We start from the raw sequence: 16057 nt of genomic DNA, 5'->3' as shown, positions 1-16057 counted from the left end.
GTGTGTGCGATAATGTGTGTACAGTATGTGTATCCCTCTCACCCGAGTGAGTGCGGACGTGGCCGGTGAGAGCGTCCCGTCTGCGGCATGCATAGCTGCAGAAGGGACATTTAAAGGGCTTCTCCCCTGAGTGCAGTTTAATGTGACGCAGCAGGTTCCCCTTCTGGGTAAAGGAGGCCCCACACTGATTGCACTGGAATGGCCGCTCACCTGGAGGAGGCACATACCAGTTTACACACCCCGACCCCGTACAAACCAAATTTCAAACCAGTTTGAGTAATTTGAAATCAGTTTCACTCCCAGTCACGTGCCCAAATCACAATTTCAACCTGGTTTCGGGGCAGATCTGCTCCGTAAACTAATCTTATAAAGGACTAATCACTCAATTAATTGGTCAGTCACCTGTGTGGCTGCGTTTGTGCACCATGAGGACATTGGGCCCAATGCAGATCATCCCACAGACGTCACACTTGAGTTTCCCATTGGGCAGCCGGATGGCACCTCCTGGTGACATGGGCTCCGGACTGGCCAGCTCCCTGTAGCCACCTCCTGCCTCTCCTCCCTGCTCAGAATCCCCCTCCTCCACCTTGTCCCCTTTCTCATCCTCTGGCCCTGTGCCACGGCCCACCTCCTCATCACTGTACAGTTCCACTTTGATGGAGTTAGCTGGAGAGAGACAGTGAATAGACCAGGAGAGGGACATATGATAAGAGCAGAGACACGGCTGTGCTTGCTAAAGTTGAATAAAAACATCTGAGCCACAAAACCAACTACCATACTCTCCCTTTGGAATAATAAAGTTCACTACTTCTACAACAAAGGAATTGACTAATTGGAACTGACCACTAAGAGAACGGCTGGGGGAAGTGTGCTGGCTGTTGGGGGTGCTCACTGTGCGGCCTCCCATGGCCCCTGAAAACTCCCTCGAAGAGTCTCCGCTGCCTGCAGTCCACACACACACACAGACAGACAGACACACACACCACACAGGCCTACTGACAGTCCATTCAGTCATCTCAATAATGTCACAACCATAAGGTCAGTAAGTCAGCTAATACAAAGGACTGTCCATGCCCTGCCCTCCATAGCTGACATGTAGGGATGGCCATTGCAGTCGTCATCCATTCTAACACCAGCTAACTGAAGGGAAAAAACAAACAGGTAGAGAAGAGCCTCTAAATTATCACAGTTGTTCTTCTGTACACACATTCACAGTTCCAGGAAATGCATAGTAGATGAAAATTCCTGAAGTGCAACTGGCCCTCATTGAGCCAAGCCCAGCAATTTCAGGGGACATGAAATTAAGCTAGATACAATGGCCTTTTGTTGAACACTTAGCTATCAATTTCTTCAAGACTGTGGACTAGGCCTATACTGTCTGTAATTTAGTTGATAGAGCTAGATTGCAATACAAGCAAATATGCTGCCAGCCAAGTACATAACAATTAAAGACTAACTGGGAAAAACCAAGATACATGGTTTTCTCAGGGTCAGGGCAGGCAGATTGATGAAACATTCAAAAAAATCTATTTTAGAATAAGAACGTAACAAAATGTGGAAGAAGGGAATACTTTCCGAATGCACTGTATAGACACCCACAATCAAATAGATTAGATTCAATTCTTATGCTCCGAGCTCCAACAGTGCAGGTCAAAAAAGGGAATGAATGAGACAATAATAAACATTTAAAAAAATACAAATTACAATAATAATATATACACGTTTACAACTGTAGCAATGATACGCTACATATTCGTCGCCAAACCCACTGGCTCCAGGCCATCTATAAGTCTTTGCTAGGTAAAGCCCCGCTTTCTCAGCTCACTGGTCACCATAGCAACACCTACCCGTAGCACGTGCTCCAGCAGGTATATTTCACTAGTCATCCCCAAAGCCAACACTTCCTTTGGCCGCCTTTCCTTCCAGTTCTCTGCTGCCAATGACTGGAACGAATTGCAAAAAACACTGAAGCTGGAGACTTATATCTCCCTGTTACGTGACTAGGAGTAGTGGGTGCAGAGAGCAGAGGGTAAAGGACAACTGTAATTTATTCCGGTGAAAGAAAGGTCACCCCAAAACACCAGGCGCATAAAATGACCGTGTCACGCCCTGGCCTTAGTTACTTTGTTTTCTTTATTATTTTGGTTAGGTCAGGGTGTGACGAGGGTGGTATGTGTGTTTTTGTCTTGTCTAGGGTTTTGGGTATGTCTAGGTGTGTGTGTGTAGTCTAGGCATTATGTAGGTCTATGGTGGCCTAGATTGGTTCCCAATCAGAGGCAGCTGTTTATCGTTGTCTCTGATTGGGGATCCTATTTAGGTTGCCATTTTCCAGTTTGGTTTGTGGGTGATTGTCTATGAGATGTTGCATGTCTGCCATCGTTATACTTAGCTTCACGTTCGTTTTGTTGTTTTGTATTAGTTTGTTAAGTGTTCTTCGTTTCATTAAAGAAGATGTATTCACATCACGCTGCGCTTTGGTCTCCTCACTACGACGTTCGTGACACAATCACCCACCAAAAAATGACCAAGCAGCGTGGTAACCAGGAGCAGAGGGTTCTGGACTCCTGGACTTGGGAGGAGATACTGGAAGGCAAGGGACCCTGGGCACAGGCTGGGGAATATCGCCGTCCCAAGGAAGAACTGGAAGCAGCTAAAGCTGAGTGGCGGCGATATGAGGAGGTAGCACGGCAGCGCGACAGGCACGAGAGGCAGCCCCAAATGTTTTTGTACTGGTCAGGCACCGTGTTATGCGGTGGAGCGCACGGTGTCGCCAGTACGCGCTCATAGCCCAGAGCACTATAGGCCAGCCCCCCGCAAGTGCCATGCGAGAGTGTGCATCCAGCCAGGGCGTGTTGTGCCGGCTCAGCGTGTCTGGTCTCCGGTACGCCGTTTCGGCCCAGGGTATCCTGCGCCGGCTCTGCGTGCTGTGTCTCCGGGGCGCTGGGAGGATGCAGTGCGTCCTATGCCTGTGCTCCGCCCGTGCCGGAGAATGTAGGCATTGAGCCTAAGGGAGAGGTGCGAGTAGTATGCACCAGATCTCCAGTGCTCACCCACAGCCCGGTTCAACCTGTGCCTGCACTCTGGAGGGTCCGGGCTAAAGTGGACATCCAGCCTGGAGGAGTGGTGCCAAGGCTGCGCACCAGAGCTCCAGTGCTCCCCCACAGCCCGGTCCATCCGGTGCCTCCTCCACGCACCAGGCCTACTGTAGGTCTCCCCAGCCTGGTGGGCCCTGTGGCAGTGCCACGCACCAGGCTGTCTCTCCGTCTCCTCCCTCCAGGTCCGCCCGTCTGTCCTGAGCCGCCAGAGCAGCCCGTCTGTCCTGAGCAGCCAGAGCCGCCCGTCAGTCCGGAGCCGCCAAAGCCGCCCCTCAGTCCAGAGGCGCCCCTCAGTTCAGAGGCGCCCTTTTCCGTCCAGTGGCCCCCTCGAACACGGGGGCCTCACTGCGGTGGCGGTCAGCGCTCCTCTTCTGCCGTCCACCAGCTTAAGAATATTTATACATTAAAAACAAAAAGTGTGCACCCTATTTAAAAGCTATTTTTGTGTTTACAGACTGCAAAGAAGGATCACGGCTGCATTATGTACTCTGAACGACTACAGCGGAGACAATGAAATAGATGCTATTCTCCCGTTCTGTACGAACGTTTATTCAAACAAACTGAGAACCGAGGCTATAACCGTCACATCAACTCTCCCGGGAACCTCCACCCACTTGCTCCATATTCCAGACCCAAACAAGCAACGCACAACTCAGGCGCAAGTGCATTGCGCAGAATCATCCCAGCCCGAAAAGTGTTACTGGGCCGGCAACTTACTGCTTCAAGAAACGGAGCTACATGGGCACAGTATGAAGCTATTATATATATATATATGTTATTAGTTATACATATTTTATTATTATTTATACATTTTTATGATTCAATATGTTAAAACAATGACAAATAATGTTATTTCAGACTCCAACGAGACATGCCCGGCAGAATCTGGAATGCTTGGTGAAAAAAGTCTAGAGCCCCCGGTTTCCACGATTCGTCAAAAAGCCGAGGTAATTTAATTATGTATTGTTAATATATAGTATTATATCTGAAATGTATTTGACATTTTTTATCGAATATATTTTAGGTTTAATAACTTTTTGGGGATAGGGGGCAGCATTTTCACTTTTGGATGAATAGCGTGCCCAGAGTGAACTGCCTCCTACTCTGTCCCAGATGCTAATATATGCATATTATTATTACTATTGGATAGAACACACTCTGAAGTTTCTAAAACTGTTTGAATGATGTCTGTGAGTATAACAGAACTCATATGGCAGGCGAAATCCTGAGAAAAATCCAACCAGGAAGTGGGATATCTGAGGTTGGTCAATTTTCAACTCAGTCCCTATTGAATGCACAGTAGGATATGGATCTGTTTGCACTTCCTACGGCTTCCACTAGATGTCAACCTTCTTTAGAAACTTGAATGAGGCTTCTACTGTGTTGTGGGGCTGAATAAGAGGGGAATGAGTCAGGTTACTGGCAGAGAGCCATTTCCTGGTCACTCGCATTTCACATGATAGCGACCTCCATTCCATTATTTTTAATTTGCTGTATTGGACTTGTTAATGTGTGAAAGTTACATATTTCAAAAAAGTATTGTTGTCGAGGGGTTCCGCTAGCGGAACCCCTGTCCAAGAAAGGATAACCTATTTTGTATGTATTATTTTCTTTCAGACTCCTCCCCGGTGTATAACGGCATATAAGACCATACACAATGAGAGCACGCGGAGGATTTCGGCGCACAGGACATCCCCAATAAAACACAGAAACCGGATGATTTCAAAGTTTTAAATTACATTTCAGAGGTAGACGACTTGATGTTATGTGAAGCGGCCAACCTTCTTGATTCCTCCAATTCTTTTGTAGAAACACCCGAGCCTGAAATAGAACAAGCTAGGTTTCTCACAGCCTTTTCCAGGGCTCTAAAATCCAGAAAGGTTTTGCTCCACAAACGAATGGTGGCTTTACTCGAGCGGCAATACAGTCAGGATCTATCCTTCTGGCATCGAACAATGCCACTTTTGTTAAACAGCAATCCGATTGAAAAACGCAAATACAGGCGCTAAAAACCTATGTAACAGAATACCACAAGAACACACATCATTAATTACCCAAATGGATGAGCCAACAGACATAATTGAGACAGTTGGAACCCTGTTATCCCAGATACCGCCCGAACTCCAAGCTTTAATTAACCAGATGAATGAGGCTGGGGTAACAGACATAATTCCGATAGATGAAACCCTGTTATCCCAGATTCCCGCCGAACTCATAGAATGAATTAATCATATGACTGAGTCCGGGACGACCGATGAAAACCTGTTATCCCAGATCCCGGACGCACTCATATCGTTAATTAACCAGATGAATGAGAGCATAAGATCTTCTACACAGGACCCCACACAAACCCTGCCATTAACTGCCATGTCCGAAAGAGTCTGAAACGCAATAAGATATTTTTTGGGAATTGGAAAATTGTCTAATAAATCAGGAGGGAGATGGTCTTGATAGAAGTGTCTGGGTTGTGTACCGAAATAAATTCAGCAATACAGAGATTCGACAGTTTTTCAATTTCACATGGCTGAATCAGAATCTTGACGATGCGGTGTTTTATGTGATGATATTGGATACTCTGAACGAACTGTTAGACAGGGCAAGAGATTATGGCGAACCTCGTGATGTTTTACAGTTGGAAATTTGTGGAGATAGCATGCAAAACACTGTATCTCTTATTTTACCAAATGGCGAAGCAGATCTTGAACAATTTATAGCCCTGCTGGAACGACTTGTTCAGTCAAATTTATCCGTCATAGCCGATAGGACCCTCGAGCTTGTAGTGCAAATAATACGTCAACCCCAGGGTGCAGGGGCAGAGAAGGAAACTAGATAGCCTCATGCAATCAGAAATCATAAGCAATAAAAGGGCCTACCTCATAAACGTTCACAATCCTGGTAATAAGCTATGCTTTGCAATAGGCCAAGCACATTTACTCAACCCGGGATGTACAGATCTAGCGGCGTTACACAAGGCTAGAGAGCTCCAAACGGCCGTGGGTCTAGGTATACAGGATGCGGTGGCATTCTCCGACAGTCAAATTTGAAAACTTTCTGAACATCAAGATTGTGGTTTTGTACCACAGTAGAGCTAATGCAGCTCTCTTGAAATTTCAAAACAACCCACAACCTCATCCTCAGATTCTGTACTTTTATGTGCAAAATTACCATTATTATGCTATTACCAACATCACAGCGTTTTTAGGCGCACCGTATGTGTGTCCATCCTGCCATAAAGGCTACACCCGAAAGTGGGGGCACTCGTTCCGTTATAACTGTTCAGTATGTCTGGATGAAACATGTCCGATGCAGCCCTTAAACCTAACACCCTGTGCGGATTGTCACCGCACATGTCGTTCGGCCTACTGTTACGAAAAACACAAAATTGAAACATGGCACCCCAAGGCCTGTAAATCTGTAAGCAGTTGTGACATTAACAAGAAATGTCCAAAATGCCATTGCAATTACAACCTTAAACTAGACAGCCCTAAACCTCATGTGTGTGGAATCATACATTGCCCAATCTGTGAAGAGCCTTTGAAAAGCAGAGACGCAGAAGTGGTTCAAGAAGTGCCACACGAGTGTTATATTCAGCCCTTGGCTGAAGATGAACATTCAGAGAAATATGTTTTTTTATGATTTTGAGACTAATCAGCAATCTGGGGTTCATTAGCCTATTTTTGTATCTACCATGACTTTCAAGGGTGATAAGTGGTCGGCAGAGGGGCCCAATTGTGCACTCCTCTTTCTAAAATACTTTAGAAAACCCCAGTACAGAAACTTCACGTTTATAGAGCACAATTCTAGAGCCTATGACTCCAACCTTCTTTTGAACCCCTTGATACAGCAAGGCGTTGCACCCAGTGTCATAGCTCAAGGTAGTAAAATCTTGTGTTTTGTAGACCCCGCCTTCAACCAGAGATACATTGACAGTTTAAGCTTCTTACCCATGAGATTGGCTCAAATGCCAGAGGCCTTGGGTTTTGAGAACTCTGTGAAAGGCTGGTTTCTCCATTTCTTCACATCTGAGGAGAATCTACATTATATTGGAGCTTATCCCAGCCCCGAAATGTACGGGTGTGATCAGATGTCTCACAAAGAGTGAGAGAGATTCATGACATGGTACAAGACAGTATGTCACAGCACTTTTGATTTCCACAAAGAGATGGAGTCGTACTGTGACAACGATGTAGTTATACTTCGTGAAGGATGCCTCAGATTCAGAGAAGAGGTAATCAAAGATGTAGGCATTGACCCCTGGAGTTGTACAACTATTGCATCGGCATGCATGAAAACCTATCGTACACACTTTCTACATACAGCATCTATAGCTATCCCCTCGCCTGACAACTAACGACGCCAATTCAAGTCATACTCTAGTGGGTCCATTCAATGGTTGGAGTACTTGGCCCAGGATAAAGACATTTTCATTCAATATGCTTTGAATAGGGGTGAGAAGACGTTTGGGCCTTATGTAGATGGATACACACAGATTGACGATGTTGAGACCGTGTTTGAGTACAGCGGTTGTTTCTTCCACGGTTGTAAATCTTGCTTTGTGCCCCAGGCCATGTGTGTCTGGGGCACATTTGGGGAAATGTACCAAGAGTTTCAAGACAAATTGGAATCTTTACAGGCTACTTACGGGTTAAAAGTGAATGTGATGTGGGAGCATGTAACGACTTTCCTCTTCTTCTGACGAGGAGTAAGAGATATCGGACCAATTTGCAGCGTGGTAAGTGTCCATTTTAATATGTAAAACTGAACACTACAAAACGAAACGAAAATCAAAACAGTCCCGTATGGTGCAAACACAGACACAGGAAACAACCACCCACAAAACACAAAGAAAAACAGGCTACCTAAATATGGCTCCCAATCAGAGACAACGACTGACACCTGCCTCTGATTGGGAACCATACTAGGCCAAACACATAGAAATATAACCAAAGAACAAAACATAGAAAAACAACATAGAATGCCCACCCCAATTCACGCTCTGACCAAACTAAAATAAAGACATAAAAAAGGAACTAAGTCAGAACGTGACAGAGCATGAGTGGACCGCACTCAAAAAGTCTGATCCTCATGTTCGAGCCTTCCTTTCCAGCTTTGACACACCAGAACCCTTGGAACCATGACAGGTCTTGTATGGAGGCCATACCAATGCTTTGACATTGAGGTATGTAGCGCAACCCGACGAGACAATAGGATATGTAGATTTTATATCCCTTTATCCTCATGTAATGAGTTCCTCATGCTATCCTATGGGGCATCCTGAAATTATTCACCGCAACTTTGACTTACCCCAAAATTATTTTGGTCTGATCAAAGCAACTGTCTACCCTCCTAGGGGTTTGTTTATACCAGTGTTGCCTTACAAGGAACCTCAAGGAAAACTTTTCTTTCGCCTTTGTCGCACCTGCAGTGAAAACAACAACCAGGAAAAGCCTTGTGATCACTCAGATCAAGAAAGAGCCCTGACAGGTGTATGGGTCACAGTTGAATTCTCTAAGGCTCTAGAGATGAGGTATCGTGTGGCCAAAATCTTTGAAGTGTGGAACTTTTCCAGGAAATCAGACACTCTTTTTAAAGAGTACATCAAGACCTTCTTGAGATGCAAGAAGAAAATAGCCGGACCATTAGTTTGAACGCCAATTACATGGTTTTGTTCAAAAACCCTAGAGACAAACTACAAATTAACACTCTAGCTCAGCAGATGTACCCGGGAAGGAAATCCTACTTTATGGAGAGCGATGAGGACGCTACTAAAGCGTCATTTTCTTATTTAATCGTGGATTTAAAAGCAAATACTCCAGAACACCTGAGGCTCCGAACCGGCCTGTTCCCATGGGAGTGGCCGGCTGCGTACATTCCTAAAATGTAACCGCTATGTCTCTGCGTTTAAAAAGAAACCTGCCCCTCTTGAGAAGCCTAGTTGGGGCTACAGCTAAAGAACGGAACACTGTTCTTCAGATCTCATATTATCCCTATGTGAGATTGCTTTGAATCTTCTCAAAGGACGCATTCCACTCACCCTGACCCAATTAAAAAAATTAATGAGACAAAAGACCGCGATCAAACTCTTTGCCAATAAAAGGGCCAGTCTTCAAAAGAAAAGACATAGCATACAACAGTCTGGGGGTTTTCTTCTGCCTTTGCTAACTATAGCTGTGCCCTTCATCACCAGCTTTATTGCTGCCAGACGTGGGGGTTGAACACAGAGTGTGATGGCAAATAAAATGTACTTGGTGCCTCAACAAGAGTTGGATAGACTTAAAAAACAAATTCAGGGTCCTGAAAATATCAGACAAACAGCGGAAAATAATTTGGTTACGGCCATGAAGGATATTTTGAACCGAAAAGAATTGAACCCCTATGATAAGGTCCAAAAATACACAAACCTCTTGCAAAGGTATTTGGCCTTGGTAAAACAAGGTGAGAGAGAGACCAACCATTTAATGCTTTCCCTACCGGACCCTTTAAAAGATGACGCGCCTAGCGAGAGCCAAGCCCCTGTAATGCCTGTACCTGCGATCTTACCTGCTGAAGGTCAAATGCCTGTTGAAGATAAAGTTATGCATGACATGTTGACACATGTTCCGGCACGTAACCGGAAAAATGTTAGATACATTATGAACAAGATATATGACTCAAAGGGGACCGCTACTTGGAATGACAAAGGAGAGTTTATCCTTCAGGGCGCTGTTGTCAAGGGTTCCCATATGCTCGACTTGCTTAAAAGTACCACGGCAGCCCACAAGGTTGCTGATGACAGAAGACCTCCCGGGTGGCGTCCGTTTCTTAAGGCCCTGGCAACCCTCAACATTCCCCTCTCGGTGGTACCCAACTATAAGCTTCGTCAACAGATTCAATCTTTAAAACAAAAACCTTCAACGAGCTACAGCATCCCTAAAGATGTCCCAACAACCCCTCCCCCCTATGAAAGGGATGATGATAACTCATTTACCCCCCTGAACGTCTCCGGACCTTTTCCTAATCCCGATCTCAGGGTGGTTAGACTTTTGAATTACTTTTGAATGACTATGATTAAATTCAATACATTTTATTAGAAAAATTAAGCAATTTAACATTTGTGGCATTCTTGAAACATTTGACGTGAGCATACGCCTTGATTACACGGTCTTAAAGGACACATATTTGAACACTTGATATTTTCTAACAAAACAAGCTACAACGTTATCATTACTTCTTAAATCATCATTATAAAGAGACATAACATCTTCAAAAGAAACTCCCGGGCTCTTTGGCATAGGTAGAATATACCGTGTTGATCACATGTAGTGGAAAGGTTATCTTGCACTTGTTTGATGCTGTAGTATATCTTTCATCCATTTTTGGTCAAAAATTCTTTAATAGATTTGGGGAAATGTGAAAAACCAGGGGGAAAGCCGTAGGAATCAAAAAAAGTTGAGATTTTTCTTCCTTCTTCGTCTTCTAATGTCACAGCTAGCCAATGTTCACCCGGCATGTGTTTAGGATGGGTATTGACAATAAACATGGCCGGCCGCTCCACAAAATTGTTTTCCAATCAAGCGGGTCATAAGCCCTTCCAACTCTTGGGTATTCATGTCTTTGCTCAACGATCCTTAATAATAATCCACTAAGACCTGTCTTCGGGCATTCACTTCCAAGATTGAATCAGAGCATGCATAAACAATCATGCTAACTGTACAGGCTAAAGGTGTACGGAAACGCATTTCCAGCCTGAGGTTACCTTGGGACACCACCGACAGATTTCCTGAGGTGTCATCAGGTAATAAATTGAAAGCATACAATGTGTAACCCTCTGCAAAATCATTTCTGTCAATAGGTAAAGAGAGATCTTTTAGATGCCTCCCGGTAGCCAGGAATAGATTGTAAAATTCTCGCACAGATATGTTGTTATTAAATTGCGGTTGGAAAGCCTTAGCAGGGACCTGACGTCCGTCCTGACAGAGAGCTACATACTCTGCATTGAAGTGTTGAAAATTAAATGTTTTTTTATGTAAGCTGCCCGTATTAGAGGCGTGATCAACCAAACCTATAACCATGTAGCGGGGAAAAGGGCAGAGAAAAAGGTTTTCTTGACTGCAGATTCTACTGCCCACAGGTATGCTAAAGGTTTTCATGGTAATTCTTTGGAGAGGGTAAAGGGCATTTCCTTTCATCAAAGCCTGTGAGTGACCAAGACGAACTGCCGGAGATACAGACACGTTTTTAATAAAAAGCGTTGCCCCCAACACTTTTAAACTAAAGTCATTGTCCTGGGCAGACAGACAAAACTCATCCTTGGCCCTGGTTAATTTTAGTCTTAAATCAACCGAATTTAAGAGTAAACGTTCTTGAAAGAAAATGTCAGAGTGTATAGGCCCTAGCAGATGAAACTCTCGAGATTCGGCATAGAGCACGTGCCTCCAGTCCTTTGTTTGCACCGGTGGAAGGGTCTATCGATTCCATAGAGACTCCTGCAGTATCCTTGCTAAACAACCCGGCGCTGAATTGTGTCTTGAGAGTGTCTTCGGAGTAGTTGAGTAAACACTCCATGATGGCCCTATAAGGGTATGTGGCACTGCTTTGACTGATTAGGCGTTCACCCAAAGTCACATCCACTTGAGAGAAGATGGTGGCCAAGGGGTAATTAATGAGACTCACTTTGGCATCGTCTGCAATATTAGTACCATCTCTTTTGGTCACTTTTAGACGTAAATGCACCAAGGTGTTGTTGAGGTCCAGATAGTTGTCACCGTGGCCTGGTATGAAAAATTCTATAGGACCGTTGTCTGTAATGGCAGAGAGTGGGGCTATCTCCACATAACTGGACCTATCTATTGAAAATTGGGTTAAGGGGCCGTGAAAAGATAGAGCTCTGTCTTTATAGCTTCAGAGGACATGCGGTGTGAAAGAGCCATGTTGCTTGTGTAAATGATGTGAAATGGCTAGCTAGGTAGCGGTGGTGTGCGCTAGCAGCCTTTCAGTCGGTGACGTCACTTGCTGTGAAACCTTGAAGTAGTGGTTCCCCTTGCTCTGCAAGGGCCGCTGCCTTTGTGGAGCGATGGGTAACGACGCTTCGTGGGTGACTGTTGTCTGTGTGCAGAGGGTCCCGGGTCGGGCGAGGGGATGGACTAAAGTTAAAACTGTTACACTTGTTCTTTTAGAAAATACTTCAGAGTATTCTTTTTGACGTTTTTTGTCCAGACCTCCTCACTTTACCACGTCTTTGACTTACTGAGTTTCTTTTAACGGTTAACCTCCGCTTTTAGAGGCAGGCCTGCGCCTTATACCCGGAGGTCTCTTTTTTGGTCTTCGAGACAACAGCATAAGCCCCGAGCCTTCTTGATGCTCGGCATCTGGTGACGCCCTTCTGGTCATAGCATTGGCTACAACCTCACTTACTATATTTTTAGCCTCTGATTTGAAATGTTGTTTGGCTATGCTGAGGCCTCTCTTCATAAACGGTAAAACCATCCCAAAGAGGTTACGAAATATACCGCCTATCCCCGAACCGTACATGGTCGGGGATCCATAATAGTAACCCATTACCCACTTGATCAACATAGTATGAGACATAGCGGTTAGGGTCGAGATGTTGGTTGTGGTCCATAACCATTTTAATTGATTTGTATTGTGTTTATAAAAAATAAAAATATATAATACTAATAATATATTATATATGTAGAGAGGTTTTGGTGGGTCTAAAGTGGAGTTTTACAATCGTTTACCATAAGTAAATTCGATGTTTTCGTTCTGATTCGTTTTAAGCTCAACCAGAATGTTTTCAATATATTTCTTGCTTACAGGTACGTAGTGTGGCTTGTCGTAGTTAACAGTGACTATATCACCATCCTTTCCCTCTATATGAACTGTTCTCAGGAGGGGCACACAACTGTCTCCTACCCTTTGATAGGATATGATGTCGGTACACACAAATATGTTGTAAAACCCTGCATGTATATCCGCAGGGAATGGGAATAATTTATCTTTCACATACGTCCATTTATTGGGACCCATCCCCAACATGTAGGCCAAATTAGCGCTGGTCTTTATACCCCCATCAGCATCCCCTGAGATTTGTACACGTTTATGTATAGGGTTGTAGATCAAGAGTATTTCCATATTGTTCAGGGTTAGGAGTTCATTCAACTCTGGGATGATCCTGTCGACGGTTCTATAGAACCCTTTTTTAAGCTTAATAAGTTTCGGAGGTTCCGATATCCTTCTGCAATAAAAATCACGGTCCTTATCCTTGATATTATACCAACTATGGGGGTATGTAATCTCGCTGAGACCTACTTCCCAGGCCTCTGATAACTCTATAGGCTTTGGAAAATTGGTTGTATAATTCGAACTTTGGTTATTACGATATATATGTGCAGACGCATTACTGGGGAGAGTCAGGTAGAAGCCGCTGTGTTCCATGATGCACTCCTGTGTACACGCGAATGATGGAGTATTTATCATGCATGAGGGTTTAAGTTAACCCCCGATGCCTCCACCACATTGTGCTCTAATACCCAACTTTTTTTTTTTTTTTTTGTGATGTGATGTGATTCTGCAGCCTTGTGTTCTCTGCCAGACGGACGCAGTGAAATGAGAAGAAACTAGACTCTCGCCCGTATGTCTTACATGATTCATGATTTGCTCCATTTTTAGCACACGCTCTACATTAGCCCATGGGTTGTGTAGAACGATACATTGTTCACTTTATTTTCAATAATTTGATGAATCACATATGTAAGTTCTTTAAAAGAAAAAATGTATTTATTCTCTCTAACATCGTATGCATATAGTTACCCATTGCTTTACATCTAAATAACAAATATGTATTGTCACTCGGTCTCTTGCGGTTTATTGAGCCAGAAAGTCATCATGTCAGCCACCACAGCTTCCCTGTATTTGTTGTCGTCCACCAGGGTGTGTCGGATTTCTTTGAGTTTCTCGTGGATGTAGATTGCCTCCTTCAGTTCATGTAGGAAAGCCTCAGTTACCCCGTAAACTCTGGGAATAGACGGCACAAGACCCATAGACTCCAGGGCTCTGACCAGCGAAGGTATAAACCTGCAGGACCACAGTCTTTTCACCAGCTCCTCAAAATGGTTGAAGAAGTAGTATCTTGGGGGCTCGTATAGGCACGGATGACGGCGCTGGCTGGGGTGATTGATCTCACAACCGATGCATTTTTCTCTTATATACTCTCCAATCCCCACGTCTAAAAGTGTGCCTACAGAGGTCTTGATGGTGTCCACAAAAATAGTACTGACCACCCAATCTAAGACATCCTCAGGCTGTGTACATGTAGGGGGTGTCGGGGGTCTTGCCTGGGGGGAGTAGAATGGTGGGCTGCGAGGCATAGAGTCCTTAGGGTCTGGCCCCCATGACGTATCGGAGTCCTGGTATGTTGTATGAATATCCATGGTATATGCTGAAATTAAGAACCGGAGGCTTTATTGGCACTCCTTTTCTTGTTGAACCTGTCCTTTGGGTATCAGGGCGTGGTTAACGCAACCGCGTACTTAGTTTTCTTCGGGGGCTGACCGTTCTGAGGATGACCCTTCTTGGGGTTCCTTTGAATCATAATCCTCAGGATTCGTATATATTATGCACTTCCTTAGCCGAGCAATGCTCTGCCGCTGTTGGCTCTGTACAAAAAGAGCATCCAACAACTCTAAAATGTTCAATTCCATTAGATCCCAACTTTTAAAAGGAATAAGCATGCGCAACCTAAAATCCCCAGTCAGGCCACCATCACGAATGTTTTGGTTGCGGGTTTCCTCGTTGCTGATATAGAACTCCACGCATCCACATGGAAGTCCATTCTTTCGTAATACTCTTCCTGAGGAGTCAGGGGTACCTTCCCAACGGGTCTCGTAGCCCGTGAACACACTATATCCCTTTGTGATAACTCTCAGTTCGGGACACACAACCTTGCGAAAAACCAGCCAGTCTTCAAGATCGTAGTCCACTCCTAAAGTCTGGTCTTTATTTTCTTCTCCTTCAGCTACGGTATAGAGCTTCACTCTACAGGCCTGGCAATCAAACTGATACCCCCATTGCTGTCCATTAGACATCATCACTTGATCTTTCAGTGCAGTTGCGGGCGATATTTGGGTTCTATACACACTTAGAAACCGCTTTTTTGGCGCTTCGTATATTGTTGCTTTATACTTGGACATTTCTCTATGTTTCAGCCGCGGTCCTGCTTCCTTTGTTACGGTCATCACTGCTTTGCCACTGATCACAAAATCCATGTTTATTTTAAAAATCTTGTTTAGTGTTCTGGGGCCGCATGTGTTGTTCTGGGTCTTATTTATAATGCGTCAGCCACCAATACAATCCCCCCCGGACATTCCTGCTTCATAGACAACAGCCCTAAGGGCAATAAAACATCCGCTAGGATGTCCTGACCGGATGCCCATATTTGAGCATGTACGCGTCATCCGGACATAGGGTCATAAATCAAACGTTTGACACGCGCCGTCTACTTTATTCTCTCTCGTTTTAATTTTTACCTGTTGTAGGCGTTGGTTGTAGCTAGCTAACATTTTCATATCTGTTTAGTTAATGATATAAAATGTGTGTTTGTTCTGTGTGTGTGTGTGTGTTAGAGAGATGATGTTCACAATAACTTTAGAAAATGTCAGGTCAACGTTGTCGTGCTAGCTATGTGTGTGTGTTCTGTGTGAGATGAGGGGCGAGAGATGATGATTACGATCACAATAACCTATAGAAAAGATTGTCAACATTGTCATGCTAGCTGTGAGAGAGAGAGAGAGAGAACATAAATACACATATACGAAACATTGATTGTGTGTGTGAGACAGTAAACTAGCCTACTAATTGAAACGTGTACCTCTCAAAATGGCCTGTATTTTTATGCATTTTGTATTTGACAATAGGATACATTTAGCCTATCCCTGTTCCCCCTCAACACTCAATCTGACATTACACCTCTCAACTGCCTTTTC

This window comes from Salvelinus alpinus, chromosome 12, assembly GCF_045679555.1.
Source record: "Salvelinus alpinus chromosome 12, SLU_Salpinus.1, whole genome shotgun sequence".
NCBI classification, from domain to species: Eukaryota; Metazoa; Chordata; class Actinopteri; order Salmoniformes; family Salmonidae; genus Salvelinus; species Salvelinus alpinus.
The sequence above is the reverse complement of the archived record's forward strand: the minus strand, read 5'-3'. Positions refer to the sequence as shown.